This window comes from Vombatus ursinus, unplaced genomic scaffold (genome assembly GCF_900497805.2).
Source record: "Vombatus ursinus unplaced genomic scaffold, bare-nosed wombat genome assembly UNPS02009062.1, whole genome shotgun sequence".
NCBI classification, from domain to species: domain Eukaryota; kingdom Metazoa; phylum Chordata; class Mammalia; order Diprotodontia; family Vombatidae; genus Vombatus; species Vombatus ursinus.
Window position 1 is genome coordinate 17,419,999 of NW_020948840.1, and position 22,051 is coordinate 17,442,049.

Genomic DNA, 22,051 nt, shown 5'->3' on the forward strand with positions numbered 1-22,051 from the left:
GTGCCCAGAAGGAAAATCTAGGTTGTTGGACCTAGATAATAGTGAATAATTGATGGTTGAGTGTGAATGTATGTATGTGTGTATGTATATATACATACACATATGCATGTGTGTGTATTATGAATGTACATATGCACATACTTGACCATCATTACCCACAGATATGCGTGTGCCTGTATATAAACACCTATAGATGTGTGTAAATGTACATATGTACATATGTATGTATGTACTCTCTTCATACACCCTAGAAAACATTTTATTTTGCTGTAATTCACCCTGTTGGAGACCATCCTACCCTCACCCTCTCCTGTCCGTTGGCCTCCATGGTCCTGCAGGCTTGAGTTGATGTTTCTATTTCGACCACGGAAGGTGCAGAACCCAGAGCTGGCACTGGATCGGGGAACGCTGCCACAATAAATTGCTACAGGAATCTGGAACTTGGCTGGAAACAAAGACATGGGTTTTAACACCTATGGGGATAGTGACTAAAGGAAGAAAAATTGAGGCACCATCCCCACTGGGCAGTGGGCCAAGGTCCAGGCCCCTCTCTGAAAGCCAGACCCAACGTAGCCAATGATTGTGGGAAGACTCCAAAAATGGCCCTGTGCCTGTAAACTATTAGGACCACACAAAGGAGACCCAATGTCATAGAAGGTGGATCAATTAGATGAAATTTGCCTTAATTGGTTTTTTATATATTTTGCATTCGCTTAATTTCTGTACTTGTTGTCTCTTTCTCACCCATAGAATTGAGCTTCTTAGGGACAGAGGCTATTTCATATTTTTCTTTGTATACACCATAGCCCCCAGCATAGTGTCTGGCCCAGTAATAAATGCCTGCTGATTGACACACATCTTTGATTGTGTCACCTGTACCAAAACGTCCTGACATCTGTGTCATAGCCCCTTCCCATATTCTAGGTCTCTATACTCATCCCCAATGCTACATGGGTGCTAGAGTTGGACTGAGCTTAGAGATCATCTAATCCAATCCCCTAAGGCCCAGAGAGGTGAAGAAACTTGTCCAGGGTCACCCAGCTCCCCACCAACAGCTCCCCTGATTTATAGGTCAGTTTCCTTTCCAGAATATAAAATTCAGCCTCTGCCACTCTGTGGTTGTAATGGAAGGAAGAGATACTTGGCCCAAGCTGAGGACTTACCCTCACACCCACCCCACCCTGACTCAAGGAGAGGAGGAGCATTTATTGCCCCGGGAGACCCCTGCCCCTCGGGAGTTTGTTACCTGTGGTGAAGTCATCATGTGTAGCCATGTCTCAAGCAGCACAGGACTCTACAAAGGTCTTCTGGCCAACAGGAGCTACTTGTTGGGCATCTGGCCACCAGGGCCTGGGTGGTCACTGAGATTTTTAACCCCCAACATCTGGTGGCCTAGACTGGAGAGAAAAAATATATACCCTGCTCACATGAAAAGAACCAAATTCCTCCTTGGAATGGGGCTCTGAGCTGGCCAGCCCCACTATGCTCCATGGTGAGCAGGGGCTGGAAGACTGACTTTCTGCCAATGGCCATGCGCCAGTGCGTGAAACAAGTTCAGCTACAAAGTGCTGGACACATTCGGCCCTTTGGAGAACTTTTCAAAGTCATGTGACTCAGAACCTGGTTTAAATCTGGAAGAATAGCTCAAGTCTAGTAGATGAATCAACCCAGGCAATTTTCAGTCCCCTGGCATCAGTAAGGTCAGGCAGGGGCCCTTGCCATGATAATGGGGCTCGCCATTTAGTACTCAAACACATCAGTCATATCGGGCCCTCTCCTCCAGCAGCAGCCACTGTCAGCTATACTCAAAAAGCAAAGAAAAAAAAAAGGGGGGGGTAAATCTCTTCAATAAACATATTAAATTCAAAAATTCAAATAAAAAAGTATTTATTAAGCACCTATTATGTGCCTGGTCCTTTGCAAAATTTTGAAGTGTTGAGTATACAAAGACCAAAATGAAACAGTCCCTGACCTCAAGCTCACATTCTACTAAGGGAAAACAAAATTAATATAGATGAGAAAATGTGAAATATGCAAAATAAATACAAAATCATTTCAAGGGAAGGAGGGGTGATGCGGGCACACTAAAAGAAAAAGGCAGGACGGGAGATAAGCCTTGAAGGAAGCTCAGGAATTCCAAGAAGTGGAGATGAGGAGAGAGAGGGCTCTAGGCATGCGGTGGAATGTGGGAGACCTGGCTTTGAGAAGACACACATAGGGGAGATAGATGAAAGTCTCCTGTGCTGGGAACAGCAAGGAGACCAGCTTGGCTAGAACATAGAGAGGGAGGAAGGGAGAAAAAGGGAACTGGCGTTTGTTAAGCACCTACTTTGTGCCAGGTGAGCAGCTAGGTGGCACCACAGTGCACAGAGCACCAGGCCTGGAGTCCAGGAAGACTCATCTTTCTGAGTTCAAATCTGGCCTCAGATATTTACTAGCTGTGTGACCCTGGGCAAGTCACTTAACCTTGTTTGCCTCAGTTACCTTATCTGTTTAATGACTTGGAGAAGGAAATGGCAAATCACTCCAGTATCTTTGTCAAGAAAACCCCAAGGGGCAGCTAGGTGGCACAGTGGATAGAGCACCAGCCCTGGAGTCAGGAGGACCTGAGCTCAAATTCGGTCTCAGACCAGGTACTTGACACTAGCTGTGTGACCCTGGGCAAGTCACTTAACTCCAATTGCCTCGAAAAAAATAAAAATAAATAAATAAAAATAAAATAAGAAAACCCCAAATGGGGTCAAGAAGATAAAGACAACATGCTCTGGAATCAATCTGCGAGGAACATTGACCATATCAGCATGTCTAGGAAGTTTAATCTATGTAAATCACCCATCATGATGAGAAGAACGAGAGTTTAGAAATTGTTCATGAACATTTGATATCCTTGCTCAGTGAGAGATCTGAGAACCAAGCAAGGGCAGTACTGCCTCATACCATGAACTTGAAAGGAAAATGGTTAAACATTAGGAAGAGTATAACCTCAAAAAATAATGAGAGTCCAGAGTAAGAAATAAATTTAAAGAAAGCTTGGCCATGGTGAGCAGGGGCTGGAGGACTGACTTTCTGACAATGGCCATGGGCCAATGTGTGAAACAAGTTCAGCTACAAAGTGCTGGACACATTCAGCCCTTTGGAGAACTTTTCAAAGTCATGTGACTCAGAACCTGGTTTAAACCTGGAAGAATAGCTCAAGTCTAGTAGATGAATCAACCCAGGCAATTTTCAGTCTCCTGGCATCAGTAAGGTCAGGCAGGGGCCCTTGCTATGATAGTGGGGCTCACCATTTAGTACTCAAACACATCAGTCATATCAGGCCCTCTCCTCCAGAAGCAGCCACTGTCAGCTATACTCAAAAAGCAAAAAAAAAAAAAAAGGGGGGGGGGGGGATGAATCTCTTCAATAAACATATTAAATTCAAAAATTCAAATAAAAATGTATTTATTAAGCAAGACACTCAACTGAGCCAGTTTATTCTGTGAGTATTTACAGATAAAACTAGAAACACAACGAACAGACAAAAATTGGGAAAGATCTATAAAGATTTCAGTTAACAAATTCATTTCTCCATTAAAAAAGGTGTCCAGCCAACCAAAAACCCAAAAGACTCAGGATGAAACATGTTATCTACCTCCAGATGGAGAGGTGATGGACTCAGAGTGTAGATTGAAGCATATTTTCTTTTCTTTCTTTCTTTGTTTTTTTTGGGGGGGGGAAGGCATGGCCAACGTGAAGATTTGTTTTGCTCAACTATACATATTTTAAAGAGGTTTCATTTTTCTTGCCTTCTCAATAAGGAGGGGAAGAGAAAAGGGAGGAAGAGAATTCAGAACTGAAAACAAAATAAAATTTAATTTTAAAAAAAAGGTATCCAAGAATATTAATAACTAGTGACCTCTATGCTATCTTCCCCATCTCTATAAAATTTTTATGAGAAAAATTTTCACAAAAATATTGGGGACATATACAAGAAGGGAAAAGGCAGACTTTTACAGTTAATAATTGAGAGCAGGCCACATCTACATTTTATACTCTGTAACAGTCACACAATTGGTTGAAAGGTTTACAGAATACAATATTCCACTGCGCTTATTGTTTGTTGATGATAAAAAAAAAAAACCAACTCCACTAGATTCAGCAGAACAAAATATGGCTTTAAATGCTCTTCCCCAACAAACTGTCTCCCATGTGTATGTCAATCACACAGGATGGCATGAAAGATGTAAATAAGATAACTCAATCTTCTGAATATTAATTTCAAGAAAGGGATAAAATAACATGATGCACTCTCACCCAAAGTCGTTTGCCGATGTCATGGAAGATGTCCCGTACAAAATCTAAATGGAAGAGAAATTATCTTTAAATGGTGAAGTCCTCCGGGTGCTCCCGTTGATGGATGGCATCATGCTGAGGCATCAAGCTTCAGACCACTGCAGAGCCTCCTACATGAGATACATAATCACTTGAGCGTTTGGCCTCGGAAAACTCTGAATGAAGAGGGCTTAGGGTCCACGTTATGATATGCAACTGGATAGACAACCTATAGGACTGATCCATCAGTAACACATTTTATACAGGCCTCATGCAGGGACAATGAACCAGAGCCTGGATTGAATGGGAGGAGAAGAGCCAGCAATCCACCCTTTGGAAGGTGTAGTCTTTTTTAGGCCCCAGCTTCTCCTTAAAACAAAAATTATTTTAACATCTGTACTCGCTCAGTGAGGATACACGGTTGTAAATCATGGAATATCATCATCTCCAAGGCTGCATGGGATTGCAATCTGTACTTTTTCCATGAAGTGCCCACACTGATGAGGCAGGAGGTCTATCTGATACAGGACACTTAGCTACCTCCCAAGGTTGTTGTGAGGATAAAATGAGATTATATTTGTAAAAGACTTTGCAAACCTCAAAGCACATACAAATGCTAGCTATTATTACTGTTTCTGTTACTATCAAGCATCTCAGGCAAGGTTTGGAAATCATATTCCTTGTATGTAGCTCTCCAGAAGAAGCTCTGAGACTTTTCTGTAATGCAGGCAATTTAGGAGCATGGGAAGGGAGTTGAGGGATCATCCTGCCCCCTGTCATGGAGAGAAAACTGTGCAAAGAAGATAAGAGAATCATGACTTACAGAGCAGGAAAGGTTTTTTACCTAATCCTCTCACTTTACAGACGAGAAAACTGAGGACCAGGCAACTAAAATGAAGTAAAGGGAGGCCACATGGTATTATGGAAAGGGTTCTGCATTCAAATCCCAGCTGAACTGGGATAATACTTGTGTGGCCTTGGACAAGTCACTTCTGAGTCTCAGTTTATCCATCTGTAAAATTGGGGTAATGATACTAACACTACCAACCTCATAGGGCTACTCTTATGAAAAGCACTTTGCCACTTCCAAGCATTATATAAATGCACACGGTTAGTAGTAGTAGGAATTAGTATAGTGGTCACAGCAACCCCTCTGTAGCTAATTTCTGTCTTCACCACTCTCCCTCCGCCCCAAGCCCAAGATCTGGAGTCCGTGGAGCTGGGTTCCAGTCCTTCCTGTTTGCTGCTGTTGAGTCGTTTCTGTTGTGTCAGACTCTTTGTGACCCCATTTGGGGTTTTCTTGGCAAAGATACTGGCGTGGTTTGCCATGTGACCCCTCATGTGACAGATGAGGCCAATAGCTTACTAACATCATCACCCTGGGTTGATCTTTTAACTTAATTCCTCCAGGCCTCAGTTTCTTCATCTGTGAAATGAGGATGTTGGACTGGATGACATCCAAGGTTCCTTCTAACTCTAAAACCCCGTGACCCAATGAACCACTGCCAGAGAAGCCCATGTCCATCAAAAAGAACCCCTAGATTGGTATCTGAATGCAGTATGGCAGAGGATCACAGGACGCTAACAAAGGCACCTTCAAGATCATCCAGACTGACATGAGGAAACTGAGGCCCAGAGAAGGGAAATGACTTATCCACAGTCACATAGGGAGTAAGGAAAAGAGCAACTCTAGATAATCCCCAAACCAGGATGTCATCCAAGTCTTCTGACTCCAACCCCACTGCTCTTTCAACTACTTGGAATATGTGTCAGCGCTTTGTAGGAAACTCCAGATGAGGACACTCCCTCTACCAATGAAGATCAGGTGCAACTTGCTGTCTTAAAAAGCTGTGTCAGTGGAGCAGCTAGGTGGCACAGTGGATAGAGCACCGGCCCTGGAGTCAGGAGGACCTGAGTTCAAATCCGGCCTCAGACACATAACACTTACTAGCTGTGAGACCCTGGGCAAGTCATTTAACTCCATTGCCTAGCCAAAAAAAAAAAGTTGTATCAGACACTCAAAGGTAAAGTGCCTTGTCCAGGACTCCTTGACTCCAAGGCTGGATCTCTGCACACTATCCCATGTTGCCTCCTCTTTCAGCTGTACAACACAATCCTTCCCTGACACCTCCCTCTTACTTATGTTTGGGCGCAAGAGAAAATACCTAAGTTTTTCAAGTTTGTACCTCCCAGAGACCTGCACAGCGCCCTTCAGGGCTTAATGAATTGCATTATCAGGCATTTAATGAATGTTTGTTGAGTTGACTGGAAGCTGAGGCCCCTGAGTTGGAAGGAAAGAAACAATCATTGATTAAGCACCTACAACACCACCAGGCACTGTGCTAAGTGCTTTGTGTGTAGTATTTCCTGAGATACTAACAACTCTACGAGGAAGGTGCTATTATGATCATCATTTTACAGTTGAGGAAACTGAGGCAAACAGGGTCAAATGACTTGCCAGGGTCACACAGCTAGTAACTGTCTGAGGCCCCATTCCTGATTCCAGGCCCAGAACTCTATCCACTGAGCCACCTAGCTGCCTCAGAATCAGGAAAACCTGAGTTAAAATTCTTCCTCAGACACATAACATCTGTGTAACCTTGGGCTAGTCATTTGACCCTGTTTGCCTCAGTTTCCTCATCTATCAAATGAGCTGGAGAAGGAAACGGCAAACCACTCCAGTATCTTTGTCAAGAAAATTCCAAATGGGATCACGGAGAGTCAGACACAACTGAAATGACTAAACTTTTTGCCTCCACAGCCAGGGATCTATCCATATGAGCCACACAGCGATCAATGCCAGTGGCACTTATAGGACTAGTCAGTCAATAAGCATTTATTAAGCACCTACTATATGCCAAGCACTGTGCTGAGGATACAAAGAAAGGCAAAAGACAGCCCATGCCCTTAAGAAGCTCACAGACTAATAGAGAAGACAATGTGCAAACAACTCCATACAGACAAGTTGTAGACAGGGTAAACTGGAGATAATCAGCAGAGAGAAGAGACTAGAATGAAGGGGGGTCGGGAAAGGCTGCCTGCCGCAGGTGGGATTTCAGCTGGGACCTGAAGGAAGCCAGAGAAGCCAGGAGGCAGAGATGAGGAGAGAGAGGGGACAGACAGTGAAAATGCCAGGGGTAAAGAGATGCAGCATCTTGTTCTAGGAAGAGCAAGGAGGCCAGTATCACTGACTGCAGACCATGTGAGGAAGCATGAGGTAGGAGCCTGGAAAGGCAGGGGGGACAGGTTATAAAGAGCTTTAAACCCCACACAGAGGGGTTTGTATTTGATCCAGAAGGTCGCAGAGAGCAGGGAAACTCGAGGCAAGAAGACCAAGCAGCAGGTATTGCAGTAGGCCGGGCCTGGGGTGATGAGGGCAGAGACTTAGAGCAGGAAGGGACTCCACAGGCTATTTAGTCCAACTGTTTCACTACACAGATGAAGAAACTGAGTCCCCAGAGAGGGGAAGCATCACAGAGGTAGTAAAGTGTTGGAGTTAGGTGAGACCAGGATTGAAACAACCATTATGTTCTGACCTAGAGGGAAGGATTCTTCCCCATTAGACTGAACAGCATGAGCTGGCACCCCTCCCTCTTATGTAAAAGAGAGGAATTTGGAGGAGGAAGAGGCTTGTTACCCACTCATTTTCGCTAGGTTGTAAAACTTCTCTATCAGGAAGGTAGAAGCAATGAAAAGCATGCCTGCTGATGTCCCTGCCCTGACTGCTGGGCACCAGCCACTCTCCTCCCCTCCCCCCCCCCCCCATCACACCTCATTCCCACTCCCCACACGCACCCAGCGGGCAGACAGGCCTCCTAGCAACGGCTCTGGTCAAACACTCAGCCAGCCAGTCCTCTGGGCTTGGCTGCCCCAAACCCCAGCAGGGACTCCTGGCCTTTCTCCTTCCTCTCCCATCTTCCTCTCGGCCATCCCCCCACCCCCATTTCCTTTGCCTGACCTCACTCCACAGATTGCCAACAATCCTGGCTTTATCAGGGGAAAGAATAAACTCTTGCTTTTCCTGGCATCAGTAAGAAGATGATCTTGCCACCCAGAGGCAGAGGAAGGTGCCTAAAATTCAGGCTCATGAACGCACACACTGTCAGAGGAAGGAGATGCAGCATTCCATCTCACAAACACCTCTCCTCCCTCCAGGCTGCCTACAATCCCCAAAGGAAGCAACAAGGTACCTAGGGAAAGATCAAGCAGTAGTTTTCCAGAGAGGCCCAGCCTAACCTGACACAGCTGGCCTGAAGCCACCACAATCCCCTAAAAACAAACAAACAGAAACAGCTGGTTAAGAGAACTTTGGAGGGGAAAAACAAGGGTCTGAGAACTTCGGTAAGGACAAAGAAAGGTCTGGGGCTTTGAGATGGTAAGAGTAGCTCATATTTCTATGGCACTTTAAGTTAGAAAGGTATTTGAAGCCCTTCACAACCTGCTTCCAACTTACCTTTCCAGGACCGATATCCACCACTTTCCCTTCCAACAATTCACTGGGTCTTCTTGCAGCTCTCTACCCAAGACATCTACATTCCATTGGGCAGGCTGTCCCCAAGGCCTAGCCTCTGTCCCTCCTCACCCTAGCCTCTTAGAATCCCTTAGTTCTTTCAAAGCTCAGCTCAAATTTATCTTCCTATAAGAGACTTTTCATGGTCCCTCCTAAGCCTCCCCCCCAGATTACCTTATATGAAGTGTCTCAAAAGCTTTAGTGCAAGTGTAAGCTATTAAAACTATTTAGAGACAGCTAGGTGGCACAATGGATAGCACGCTGGCCCTGGAGTCAGAAGGATCCAAATTCAAATCTGACCTCAGACACTTCCTAGTTGTGTGACCCTGGGCAAGACAACTGAACCCTGATTGCGTCTAAAAAATAAACCCAAAACTGTACTGATTTTGCGTAAACCTACACTTAGACATGTTGTCTTCCCTGAGAGAAATGTAAGCTACTCCAAGGCAAGGACTGATTTTTTTTTTTTTGTATTCCAGTATCACAGTGCCTGGCACAGAGTAGGTGCTTAAGAAATATTTATTGATTGATTACATCGTCTTATTTGATCTTCACAATGACCTTATGAAGTAGAGTAGGTAGTGCAAGCACATTTTACAGATGAGAAGACTGAGACCCAGAGAGGAGGGATCTGTCCAAGGTTACAGAGATTATTGGTAGGTGATAAAACTCAGTTCTCTACCTGCTTTTGACTTTTAATAACATGGCAATTATAAGCAAAATAATAGGCAGATTTGCTTTATAAAATTGTAATCAGCAAGTCATGGGTTCCTTGTAACAGGACTGCAGCATCAAAAAATTCCCTATGCTTTTTCATATCACATTTATAAAATGTTTATGAAGTTTTAAAGGTGAAAGAGCTAACTTCTTAGAGCTGTGGTCAATAAGTATCCATCTTCACAGGGTGCTGTGGACTTAACCCTACATTTAAAATGACAGTCTCTGTTGTTAAAGAGATTACAATCCAAAGGTGTCCAGATCATCCAAACTCTGCCCCTGACCCTAACCTAGGTCTCTGGGACTTCAACATCACCTACCCTAACTCTATAATGGTTTTTTTTAAGCCGGGGAATGAGAGGAGGCTTAGTAGGGATTCCATAATGATCAATACCACAGAAATTAAGAGGGGTTTCATATTTCAATGAGCATGCAGACAAAAGCCAAGGAGCCAAGACTGTTTGTCATAAGCCAGGCACATTCCAGAGGAATCCCGGGGGCCCATGTCTGGGAACCCTGCCCTGCTGAGAGTGGGTCCCCAAGATCTGGGAAGATGGAATCCAAACAGGAGGCAGTACAGGTAGGAGGCCAAAGGAGCAATGATTATAGAGCAAAAGAGGACAGATAAAAAAGGATGGGGAAAGGGGACAGAAAGGAGGAAGGGGACCAAAACTGAACTCATTATCGTTCCCCAAAAAACCTGCCCCCTCCTACCTTGCCTATTACTTTAGAGGGCAACACCGTCCTCTCCAGACCCCAGGTTTGCAACCTAAGAGTCACCCTGGACTCTTCATTCTCTCTCCCCCTCCATATCCAAGCATGGCCAAGGCCCGTTGGTTTCACCTCTGCTGATCATCTCTTGAACATGCCCCCTTCTCTCCTCTGACACTGCCACCTCACACCTGGATTACTGCAACAGCCTACCGGTGGGCCTGCCTGCCTCCACTGTCTGCCCAATCCAGTCCTTCCTCCATTCCGCCACCAAGCTGACTCTCCTAAGGCACAGGTGTCATCCCCTCCCCTTGCACCACTCATTAAACTCCAGTGGCTCCCTATCACATTCTGGATGAAATACAAAACCATCTGTTTGGTGCTCAACACCATTCAAACCTGGCCCCCTCCTACCTTTCCAGTCTTCTTACACTTTACTGTCCTTGAAAGCAGGGACTGTCTTTTGCCCCTTTTTGTACCCCTAGTGCTTAGCACAATGCCTGGCACATAGTAGGCACTTAATAAATGTTTATTGACTGAATGACCCAGCCACCCACACATCCTTCAGTCCTGAAATCCATCCAAGACCCCATCTGCCTGCCCTTGAATTCAGACACCATTCAAAGGATACTTCCACATCTGTGGCCCTAAAGAGATTCAAGTCAGTTCAATTCAAAAGACATATTGAACAGCAACTAGTATACAGGCGCTATCTCACGAAGGTGAGTTAGAACGCAGTCTCTGCCCTCAGGGTGTCTAGAAGAGGTGATAAGATATCAACACAGATAATAATTATGCATAATATCATATGATGAGAGAAGTTGAGACAAATTTGAGTAACTCAGGTTTATAAACTCAGAGTTGTCCTCCAAGTATTTCCTTCTTCCTCAGCCCCATATAAACCAGGTCTTGTTGATTCTACCCTCCATAGCTCTCAAATCCTTTTATCTATCCATTCACTTAGCTCCAGTTCATCACCTCCTATGGAGAAGCACCATAGGTTGGACGCTAGACCTATGGGATAGAACACACTAGACTTATCGTCCAGAAGACCTGAGTTCAAATCCTGCCCCAGACACAAGCTATGTGCATGACTCTGGGCAAGTTAGTTAACCTCTCTTGCTTCAGTTTACTCATCTATAGGTCTACCACTGCATCCTGGTCCATCCCTAGTCATCCTGATTGATATCTGGCCACTGGACTCAGATGACTCTGGAGGATAAAGTGAGGCAGATGACTTTGCACAGCCCTCCCTCACTCAAATCAAAGTCAATTGTAAGTCACGTCATCATCTCCCTGATGTCATGGCCCTCTTTGACAATGAACGACAAACCACACACACGCACAACCACAACAACAACAACAACAACAACTCATCTATAAAATAAGGGGGTGGGACTCAATAGTCTGGAAGGTCCCTTAAGCTCTAAATCTGAGTCTATGACTTTGCCTGGACTGTTGCTACTGACCCCCAATTTATCTCCCTGAATCTACTTTCTCTCTTCTCCAAACCATCCTCTGTACAATTACAGAAATGATATTGTTAAAATATAAGTCTGACCATTTCCCTCGCACACTCAAGAATTTTCAGTGGCTCCCTACTGCCTCAGTATAAAATACAAATTCCTCAGATTAGTATTTAAAGACCTTCATGATCTATCTTCACCCCACCTTTCCAGTCTTATTTCATAATACTCCTCTTGACAAACTTTATAGAGCCCTCTGGGAAGAGACTTCTTAACCTTTTCTTGGTGATTCAGGATCATCACTAAGAGTATCAGTTTATGGTCTGAAGCCCAAAAAGCCTTCTTAGAAGAGCTCAAGAAGGATTTTAAAAGTCAAATGAGAGAGGTAGAAGAAAAAATGAGAGGTATGCAAGACAGAATCAATAGCCTGGAAAAAGGACAAAAATTAACTGTAGAAAACAAGTCCTTAAAAAATACAATTAGCCTACTAGAAAAAAAGTACACTGAAGAAAACAAATCCCTAAAAAATACAATTGGCCAAATGGGGAAGGAGGTACAAAATCTAATAGAGGAAAACAATTTGTTAAAAATTAGAATTGGGCAAGTGGAAGCTAATGATTCTATGAAAGAGCAAGAATCACTCAAACAGAAACAAAAGAATGAAAAAATAGATGAAAATGTAAAATACCTCACTGGTAAAACAACTTACCTGGAAAATTGATCCAGGAGAGACAATTTAAAAATTATTGGTCTACTTGAAAATCACGATGAAAAAAAGAGCCTGGACAGTTATCTTTCAGGATATCATAAAGGAAAACTCCCCTAAGGTCGTAGAACCAGAGGGTAAAATAGCCATAGAAAGAATCCACCGATCACCTCCTGAAAGAGATCCCAAATTGAAAATGCCAAGGAATATACTAGCCAAATTCCAAAATTACCAGGTCAAAGAGAAAATACTGCAAGCAGCCAGAAAGAAACAATTTAAATATCACAGAACTGTAGTCAGGATTACACAGGACTTTGCAGCTTCTACATTAAAAGACTGTAGGGCATGGAATATAATATTCCATAAGGCAAAGGAGCTTGGATTACAACCAAGGATCAACTACCCAGCGAAAATCAGCATGATCTTTCAGGGGAGGAGATGGATATTCAATGAAATAGGGACTTCCAAACCTTCCTGATAAAAAGACCAGAGCTCAACAGAAAATTTGATCTTCAAATACAAGACTCAGGAGAGACATAAAAAGGTAAACAGGACAGAAAACTACAACATGTTGTTAATAAGGGCAAACTGTTTACATCCCTCCAAGGGAAGATGACACTTGTAACTCTTGAGAACTGAATTGTTATTACATCATGTTCAAGGGATATACATAAAGAGGGCAGGTATAAGTTGACTTTGATGTAATGATACAAAAAAATCTAATCAAGTCGGTTAAATGGATCCAAGTAAGTGGATTAATCTGATCTAAGAAAATGTACTGAGAGAAAAGGAAAGGAGGAGGCAGACAAGGGTAAATTACATTACAGGAAAAGGCACAAAAACCTATTACAGCAGAGGGAAAGAAGGGAGGGAGATGAGCATTGTTTGAACCTTACTCTCATCAGATTTGGCTCAAGAAGGGAATAATATAATCAGGTATAGAAATCTAACTAGCCCTATAGGCAGTAGGAGGGAAAAGGAAAAAGAAAAGGAAGGGGTAATACAAGGGAGGGAAGAAGTAGTAAGGGTAAAGGGGAAGAAAAGGGAAGGGGTTAAGAGAAGGGAAGCGGGACAGGGAGACGGTGGTCAAAAGCAAAACACTAGTGAGGAATATATATGTATAGCCTATATCAGACTGTGCGCAGTCTTGGGGAAGGAGGTGGGGAGGGAGGGGGAGAAAAATTTAAAACTCAAAAGCTTGTGGAAGTGATTGTTGATAATTCAAAATAAATTAATTAAAAATTAAAAAAAAAAAGAAAGAAAAAAAAGAGTATCAGTTTAGGGGCAGCTAGGTGGCACAGTGGATAGAGCTCCAGCCTTGGAGTCAGGAGGACCTTAGTTCAAATCCAGCCTCAGACACTTGATACTTACTAGCTATGTGACCCTGCGCAAGTCACTTAACCTCATTGCCTAGCCAAAAAAAAGAAAACAAACCCCAAAAAAACAGAAACAAGAGTATCAGTTTAGTTCTGGGCTATAGTACAGTGAAACCCTCAAGTTCTGATCCCACCATTAAAAGACCCCAGACTGCTATGGTTTTGGAATTCTTGTGTCTGCTTTCTATAGTTTCCTGTGTTTCCATCCTCACTGTTAATCTATCAATTCTTGCTGGTGTCGACTGTTTTTGCCTCTAAAATCCTTCCACCCAGGGATCACTCCCATCCACCCACTCCAATCTTCTTATTTGCTACTTCTGGTCTGCTAGGGCCTGGGGAATCAAGTAATTAAACTTGTTAGAAATGTTTCCAAAAGAGAGGAAGTGAATTCCAAGGGAGTGCATGCACAATGTGCCTCATTTCCATCCCCTTCGCTCCATTCACAGCCACAGCTACCGGCCATTTCAGGCCTGCGTCACTTCTCCTCTTGACTGTCATTATAACTTTCCAATGATCTCCCTGCAAATACACAGCCTCTTTCCCCTCCGATCCTTCTTCCAAAAAGCTGTCACCTTCCTAGCTAAACTCTGCCTCTCCAATCCCTAATTCCCTTCAAGGAGCAGCTTGAGGGTGGCATCCTACAAAAGGCCTTTCCTGAGCTCCCCAGTTATTAGCACCCCCTCCCTAATTACTTTGTATTTACTATACATGTATATAATAAGAGCTGTTTCCCCTAGTAAAATTTGTAACTTGCTTGAAAGCAGGGATGATTTTTCTTTTTTCTTTCTTTCTTTTTTTTAATTAATTTATTTTGAATTATCAACGATCACTTCCATAAGCTTTTGAGTTTTAAATTTTTCTCCCTCTCCCTTCCCATCTCCTTCCCCAAGACAGCGTACAATCTGATATAGGCTATACATATACATTCCTATTAAACATATTTTCACATTAGTGATGTTTTAAGTAAGAACTAGAACCAATAGGAGGAACCACCAGGAAGAAGAAACAAAACACAACAGAAGAAAAAAAATAGCTGATAGTATGCTTCGATCTGCATTCAAACTCCATAGTTCTTTCTTCTTTGTGGATAGCATTTTCCATCTCGAGATGTAATGGAGATGTCTTAGATCTGATTGTTCTTTTTTCTTTTCATTTGTACCACTGGCATCTAGCACATAGTAGGTGCTTAATAAATCTTTGTTGAAGTAGAATTCCTAAAGCATAGGCCTGATCATCTCACTCCCCTTTTCAAGAGTCTTTAGGGGTTTTCTGTTGCTTCTAGGATAAAATTCAAACTCTTCAATTTAGCATTTTAAAACCCTTGAAAATCTGACTCTCGATTACCTTTCCCAGCTCATTTTACTTTGCTTACTTTTGTGAACTCTCTATTTTAGCCAAACTGGTCTACTTCTGTTCCCTGAACTTGGAATTTCATCTCCCACCTCCATGTTTTTGTACAGGCTGTCTCCCCCCCAGTCTGGAATACATTCTCTACTCACCTTTCTGCTTTTTATAATCCTTATCTTCCTTTACAAATCATCAGATCATAGTTTTAGTACTAGAAGGGACTAGATACCATCAAATACACACACACATACACACACACACACACACTTCATAGATGAGAAAACTGCAGCACAGTTTCTGTTAAGTGACTTACCCAGGGTCATATGGCGAATAAAATCCTAAGAAGAGTCTGAACCCAGGCCTTCCTGACTCCAAGTTCAGTGCCCTATCCACTATGCATTAATAAAACCAATGGACGTTTCTATACTTCCTCCTCCCTGCTGGACAGGGGCATAGCTGAGTCCCTCCTAGAATTTGCCGCCTGGAAAGAGGTTGTTTAATGATCTTTTCTCTGTGTTACCACCCTCTCCTCCCTAACACTTTTTTCTCTGGAGATTTAATCAGTTACATTCTGTTAAAACATTTAGCTCGCTTTTTAGCCTAGGCACAACATAATGATCTTCAGGTCCATGTGGTCCCTTTGTCTATTTTACTGAGTGACTTTCAGATGAAAAGTTATTCATGTGATCACTACAGCTTGGAGATCCTATGTAGTAAAATTTGCAACACACAGGGTGTTGGGGTCTTTGTCCAAAGACAGGAAATTTTCTGGGATGGGAGGTAGAGGGAGGGCTATTGATAGCACTTGTATTCAACTAAGGAAAAAGGCAAGGGGGGAACTTGTGGGGTGGAAGTAATATGGCAGGTGAGAACTTGTGGGGTGGGAGTAAGATGATGTGAAAAGGGTCCTACTGGGAGCAGGGTCCTACTGGGAAAATAGCTAGACCTTGGATAATGGGAAAGAGAATGCAGAGGCTCCAGATGACTAGACTGAGCTCTGGCCAGATCTACAGATGGGTGCCATGGCCCAGTGAGCCAACCCCCTCAGTGACTCTGCAGGGGCTGCCTCACGGTAAGTCTAGCTGTCTGTGGATAGGAGGCAACGCAGTTAACAGGCAACCAGGGCAGCAGCAAAGGACTGAGCAATACCCCATTTTCTCACTTTCTCTTTCTCTCTCTCTGTCTCTCTCTCTCTGTCTCTCTGTCTGTCTGTCTGTCTCTCTCTCTCTCCCAACCAATTCCCTCTCCCTCTGTTTTTCCCTTCCTCCCACCACTTCTCTCTTACTGTCTTTCTGCCTCTTAAGGAAGTTTGACTCACTGGAGGCAATGCCTTAGGTCTTATTAGAGAAAGGCTATGAATTCCTGTGGATGTCTCCACCTTCTGGTTCCTGAAACCTTTTTCTCTTGAAGTTTTGCCCTCTCTAGCTTTTTTTCACATTAAAAAAAAAAGTTTGTTTACTGTAATAGCTAACACTGTGTACTCATACGTGTTTTCTGCCCAATGGAATGTGATCTCATTAATGACAAGGTTGCTACCCTTTTTTTTTTTGTATCCCCTATACCTAACACAGTGCCAGGCACATAATAGGAGCTTTTATAATGCTTTATTGATTGAGTCCAACTTAAACAGTTGTGAGATGAGTGCCCCATTTGACTCCATCTTAACTCAGCCTAAATTTCAGTAATCGAATGCACTTTTTTGTGACCCTGGGCAAATCATTTCCTACCCTGGAGCCTCAGTTTCACCCTATGTAAAAGGAAAAAGTCAAACTAGATCAGTGAGTTCCCAACTTAGAGCACTCATACCTCTTAGGGTACAAGAAGCTTGTCAAGAGAGAATAGAAGAGTATTTGGTAAACACATTACTGAATTACCAGCAAATAGGCAGAGTGAGTAGGCTTTCCTCCAGTGAGGTTAATTGAAGAAATTTGCCAAAAGTAGTAGCATTCATTAAAAAAAAAAATAAGGTTTTCTTTCTGAACACCACAAAACAATCAAAACTGAAATTTGCAAAATTGTAAACAGCAAGCTTCACCCCAAAGAAGAGATATGTGAAGATATTTCTCCCCCACCCCCACTCCTTTGTCAAAGAGGAGAGTCCAGGGGTATGGAACATTGTATATGTCAGGTTTTTTCAACATATTGATTGATATTGCTGGATTTTTGTTGGGTTTTTTTTTCCTTATTAAAAAAAACTTCATTATAAGGGATGGTTATCTGGGAGGGAGAAGAGGGAAATAAGGAAAAATTTAGGTGGTGCAAAAATAAAATATATTTAACCAATAAAATGTTCTTCATGAAAAATCAACCTCTATTTTATGTCTTATGTGCATATACATGGTAAACTCTTAAATTTATTTGCTTTCATATTGAACAGAGGGCATGAGAAAATTTATTTAGATCCAAGGACTGGAAAAGATTGGGAATCCCTGAACCGGGTGATCTCTAAAGTGTACTCCAGCTCTAATATGACACACTGAAGAGGGGGGAGGAGTAGGTTGGTTTGAACCCTATTCTCCAAAAGTATGGTTACTATAAAAGTTACTACTCCACTCCCACACCACCCACTTGCATGCCAAATATGAAGAAACAACTGAAATCAGTTTGATCTAGTGATCAAGAAGAGTTAAAATAGGAAGTTGCCAAGTAGCTGATTCCTCTGGTACAGAGGTGTCAAGCATGCTGCCCCAAGGCATCGTGGCCTAGAACACTCTGCTGCCCAAACCAGATTAAAATGTAATTGGGAAATATTTAACAAAATAAATAAAAGACCAATATAACATAGATCATGTTAATGTGTGGTTTTCCAAATCAATGTGAGGCCTGCAGGGATCCTTATGGGCAGTTTAGAGGCTCCCCAGTGTTCTGATGGGTAGACAGCCTCTCCATCAGTCTCTGTCTCTACACATGGAACAATGTCCACCTCCTCCATCCAACCAGCCTTTCATGTCCTATGCTCCCAGTACAAAAAACTCCCAATTGTAGCTTTGCTTGACTCATACGCCCCCTCTTATAGGAAGCCTTTCCTGGTCCTCCCAGTTGGTAGTGCTTTCCCCTCAAATTATCTTTTATTTACCTATGTTTCCATGCTCTATCCCCCAGTAAGCTCCTGGAGGTCAGGAACAGTTGTTTTTTGGTTTTTTTTTTTTTCCATTTTCCTCTTTCTTTTCCCAGTACTTTGCCCATAGTACCTGGGTCAGGACAAGATAATAGAATCCAGAGAATGAAGGCAGGCTGGCTGGCTGCTCCAGGCCTTTCCTCAAAATGGAAATTCCAGGAAGAACTTCAATGAGAAAAGGGACTGAGGGAGAGGATAGCTGAGGCACTTTAGTGAAATCCAAAGATGTGTATTAAAGAGTTACGTTTTGGGAAAAATTAAATTCACTAATGAGTGAATTGAGGTCTCTATACTTGTCTCTTCAGTTAACCACACTGGAGGAAAGCCTACCCACTCTGCCTATGTGCTCATAAGCAGATGCCAAAAGGAAGAGGGAAAAAAAAAACAACTTTTCCTAGATGAGTCTCAATAAAATCGTACTGGGTAGAAGCCCAAGAGCCATCACCTTCCAGAAAAAGAGCTCATTTTCATATGTTTTTCTGTAGTCTTTCTCCAAGAAGTCTATAAGACTTGAGCTACATCACTCTTCTCTTTCCATCAATCCTATAAGCCACACAGACAGAACTTTGGTCCCGTCCTCAGTAGTACAAAGGGAAGCCCATCAAGTGTTTTGCCCTAGGTTACAGAGTTGTTTTGTTGTTTAGTTGTTTAAGGGTATAGAGATATTATAAATGATGAGCTAGCAAAAAATCATCACAAATAAATAACCAAAAAACCTGAGAAGAATGGGGCAGAGAGCAACGTCATCAAAACCCAGAGGGAATATTCAGGAGAGGGTAGTCGTCTGGGCTGAATGCTGCAGAATAGGTAAAAAAAGATGAGGCTTGAGAAAAGGCCATCAGACTTGGCAGTCTGCCTCCTTGGCAGTCTCTCTCCAGCTCATGCTCCTTCCTCCACAGGACTTTCTCTACTATGTCATAGAAACTTCTTCACCTTGGAAGCTCACTCCACTCCCATTGGAAGTACCTCAGGTAACCCCTGAGGCCTCACCTTTCCACCCACTGGTTCCTCCAGAACCTCCCATTCACAGAGAAAGCCTAGGCTTTCCATAGGACTTTCTCTACCATCACCTCCTAACTTTCTTCCACCCCTCCCCCTTTTCCAGTTGCCTTTTTTTGTTTTGTTTTGTTTTGTTTCTAGGCAATGGGGTTAAGTGACTTGCCCAGGGTCACACAGCTAGTAAGTGTCAAGTGTCTGAGGCCACATTTGAGCTCAGGTCTGGTGCTCTATCCATTGTGCCACCTAGCTGCCCCTCCAGTTGCCTTTTAAGTGTTTTCTTCCCCCTTTAGAATGTAGACTCCTTAGGGCAGCTAGGTGGTACAATGGATAGAGCACCAAACCTGAAGTCAGGAGGACCTGAGTTCAAATCAGGCCTTAGATCAAACACTTGACACTAGCTGTGTGACCCTGGGCAAGTCACTTAACCCCAATTGCCTAAAAAAACAAAACAAAACAAAACCAAAAAAGAATGTAGACTCCTTGACTCTGATTCTTTTTATTCCTGGCACATAGTAAGCCATTAGTAAATGTTTGTTGACAGACTGACTGAGGTCTGATCATTGGTAATTTGGAAACAATAGTTTTTAATTGAGTGATGAGATCAGAAGCCAAACTGCAAAAGATTGAGAAGTGAGAGGACAGCAAAAAGTGAGAGGAGAGGAAGAGGGGAGAGGACAGACAGAGAGAGAAAGAGAGAGACAGAGAAAGAGACATCAAGGAGGAGGAGGAGGAGGAGAGAAGGGATGGGATTAGGATCCAGCATTCTTGAGTAAGGGTCTCTTCCCTCCACCCTTTAATTCCCTCCCTGAGGTTATCTCTGGGGTGACAGGGCCCCCATGGAATTTGACAGGATGAAGGCTGTGCAGAACTGGCCCCGGACCCTAAGGGCTCTCCCTCCACTGAGCTCTGAAGGCAGTCCAGAAAGACTGAGGAAGGCCACTATGGAAAGGGCTCTTAACGTGTTTATGTGTCATGGGCCCCTTTGGCAAAGTCTGCTAAAGCTTATGGCCCCTTCTCAGAAGAATGTTTTTAAAAGCATTTACTAAATGCATTTATTAAAATAAAATGCATAGGAATACAAAGCAAGCTGATGATATTGAAACACAGCTATCAAAATATTTAAAAGGAAGATTCACTGACCCTAGGCTAAGAACCCTAGTACTGAGGGCATTAGAAGGGGATGGTCTTTTCCCCACAATGACATATGGAGGACTGATGAGCCATGATCAATGAACATCAAAAAAGACCACTACCATCACACTCTTTCAAAATCACAGAAGTGGATCATGGGGTTTAGAAACGGAAGAAGCCTTAGAGATCTAAGTCAACCCCCCCCCCAATTTTACAGATGAGCAAACCCAAATCAAGAAAGCATTTCTTCTAGAAATGAGGAAGTGGTGGTTCAAAGTAGGAAAATGACTTACTCAAAGTCACACAGTCAATATAAGGCAGAGTCAGGAGTTGAACCCAAGCCTTATGATTCTAAATCCAGGGCTCTTTTCACCACACCACAATGCCTTCTCCAACCCCATGTTCTATCTTTCTACCCATCCTTCTAGATTAGAACATGTAGAAATATTTAGGGTTATATGATCATAGATTTAGTTCTAGATGGGACTTTACAGGTCATACAATCCAATTCTCTTATTTTACAGATAAGAAAATTGAGGCTTAAAGAAATTAAATGGTCAGTGGCAAAACCAGGATTTGAATTGGGTCTTTGGACTCTGAATTGACCAGACCCCTTTCCATCATGCCTCTTCACCCTGTGGTGAAAGGAAGAAGGAGCAAATGGTTAAGAGACAAGTGCTTCTCCCAGTCATAAAAAACAAGTGCTTTGAACAATCCACAAACCAGTTGCTCAATAACTGAGAGCTTCCTGCCCATAATCCTCATCACCCTCACACATACTCTCCCACTATGTCCTTCCTTTAGACGCTAAGTACAAATTGTGATAAATGAATATTATAGATTATTACTGCATCATAAGGAACAATGACTATGAGGAATTCGGAGAAGCAAGGGAAGGCTGATTGAGATGCAAGTCAGCAGAATCAGGAACAACCAATACAACTACAATAATATATATGGAAAGAACAACAAAAAAGGTAGACCTTAATAGTGTGTGATTATAAGCAAGACTAGCCCTGAAGAACAGATGAGAAAAGGGGTTTCCCTTCCCTGTTGGCAGATGTGAAGGGGCCACTGAACGAACTGTCCAACTCTGTAAATGTGTTGGGTTAGTCTTGTCAGGGTTTTTTTCCTTTTGAAAAAAAATATTTCTCACAAGGGATGGCTTGCCTAGGACAGGAGAAGAGAGGGACACATTCTGAAATGAAAGTGACACATAAAAACAAAACATCACAATTTAAAGAAAAGAGATTCCCCAAAGCACGAGGGAGTCACTCATTCTGGGTGACTAGATGCTATCTCCAGTGAAACAGAGAAGATGGAGCACAGACTCTTGCCCTGCTCTCCCTGAGCCCTCCCCTCCTTCATCAGTAGCATCATCTCCCAAATATCTGCAGATATCACCTGCTCCCTGCTGGCTATTGAGCTAAGCTCTGTTCCCCAGGCTTCTGTGTGACGGCCAGCACCTCTCTGCTCCCAGATGTCTGGCATGGAAGAAAGGGGGTGGTCCGAGACAGCTTACCTTTCCTCTCTCTCCCCTAAAACTGTTCTTCTCGCCCTTTCTTCTTGGAGATGTGGTGTCCTTCTCAGGGGCCCTGGGTTTCTCTGCAATAATGTGTCACACGTCCTTGAACTCCACAACAATGCCTTCCTTCCCTG

At 43.1% G+C, this 22,051-nt stretch overlaps 1 long non-coding RNA gene across 1 annotated transcript; it reads right to left on the bottom strand.

Moving 5' to 3' along the window:
- Positions 1-345: 345 nt before the first annotated feature.
- On the bottom strand, positions 346-4,410 carry LOC114034654. Its single transcript, XR_003568127.1, has 3 exons — positions 4,294-4,410; positions 1,247-1,397; positions 346-445 (listed from the first exon to the last, which is right to left on the bottom strand). It is a non-coding gene; the product is annotated as an uncharacterized LOC114034654 (long non-coding RNA).
- Positions 4,411-22,051: the final 17,641 nt, after the last annotated feature.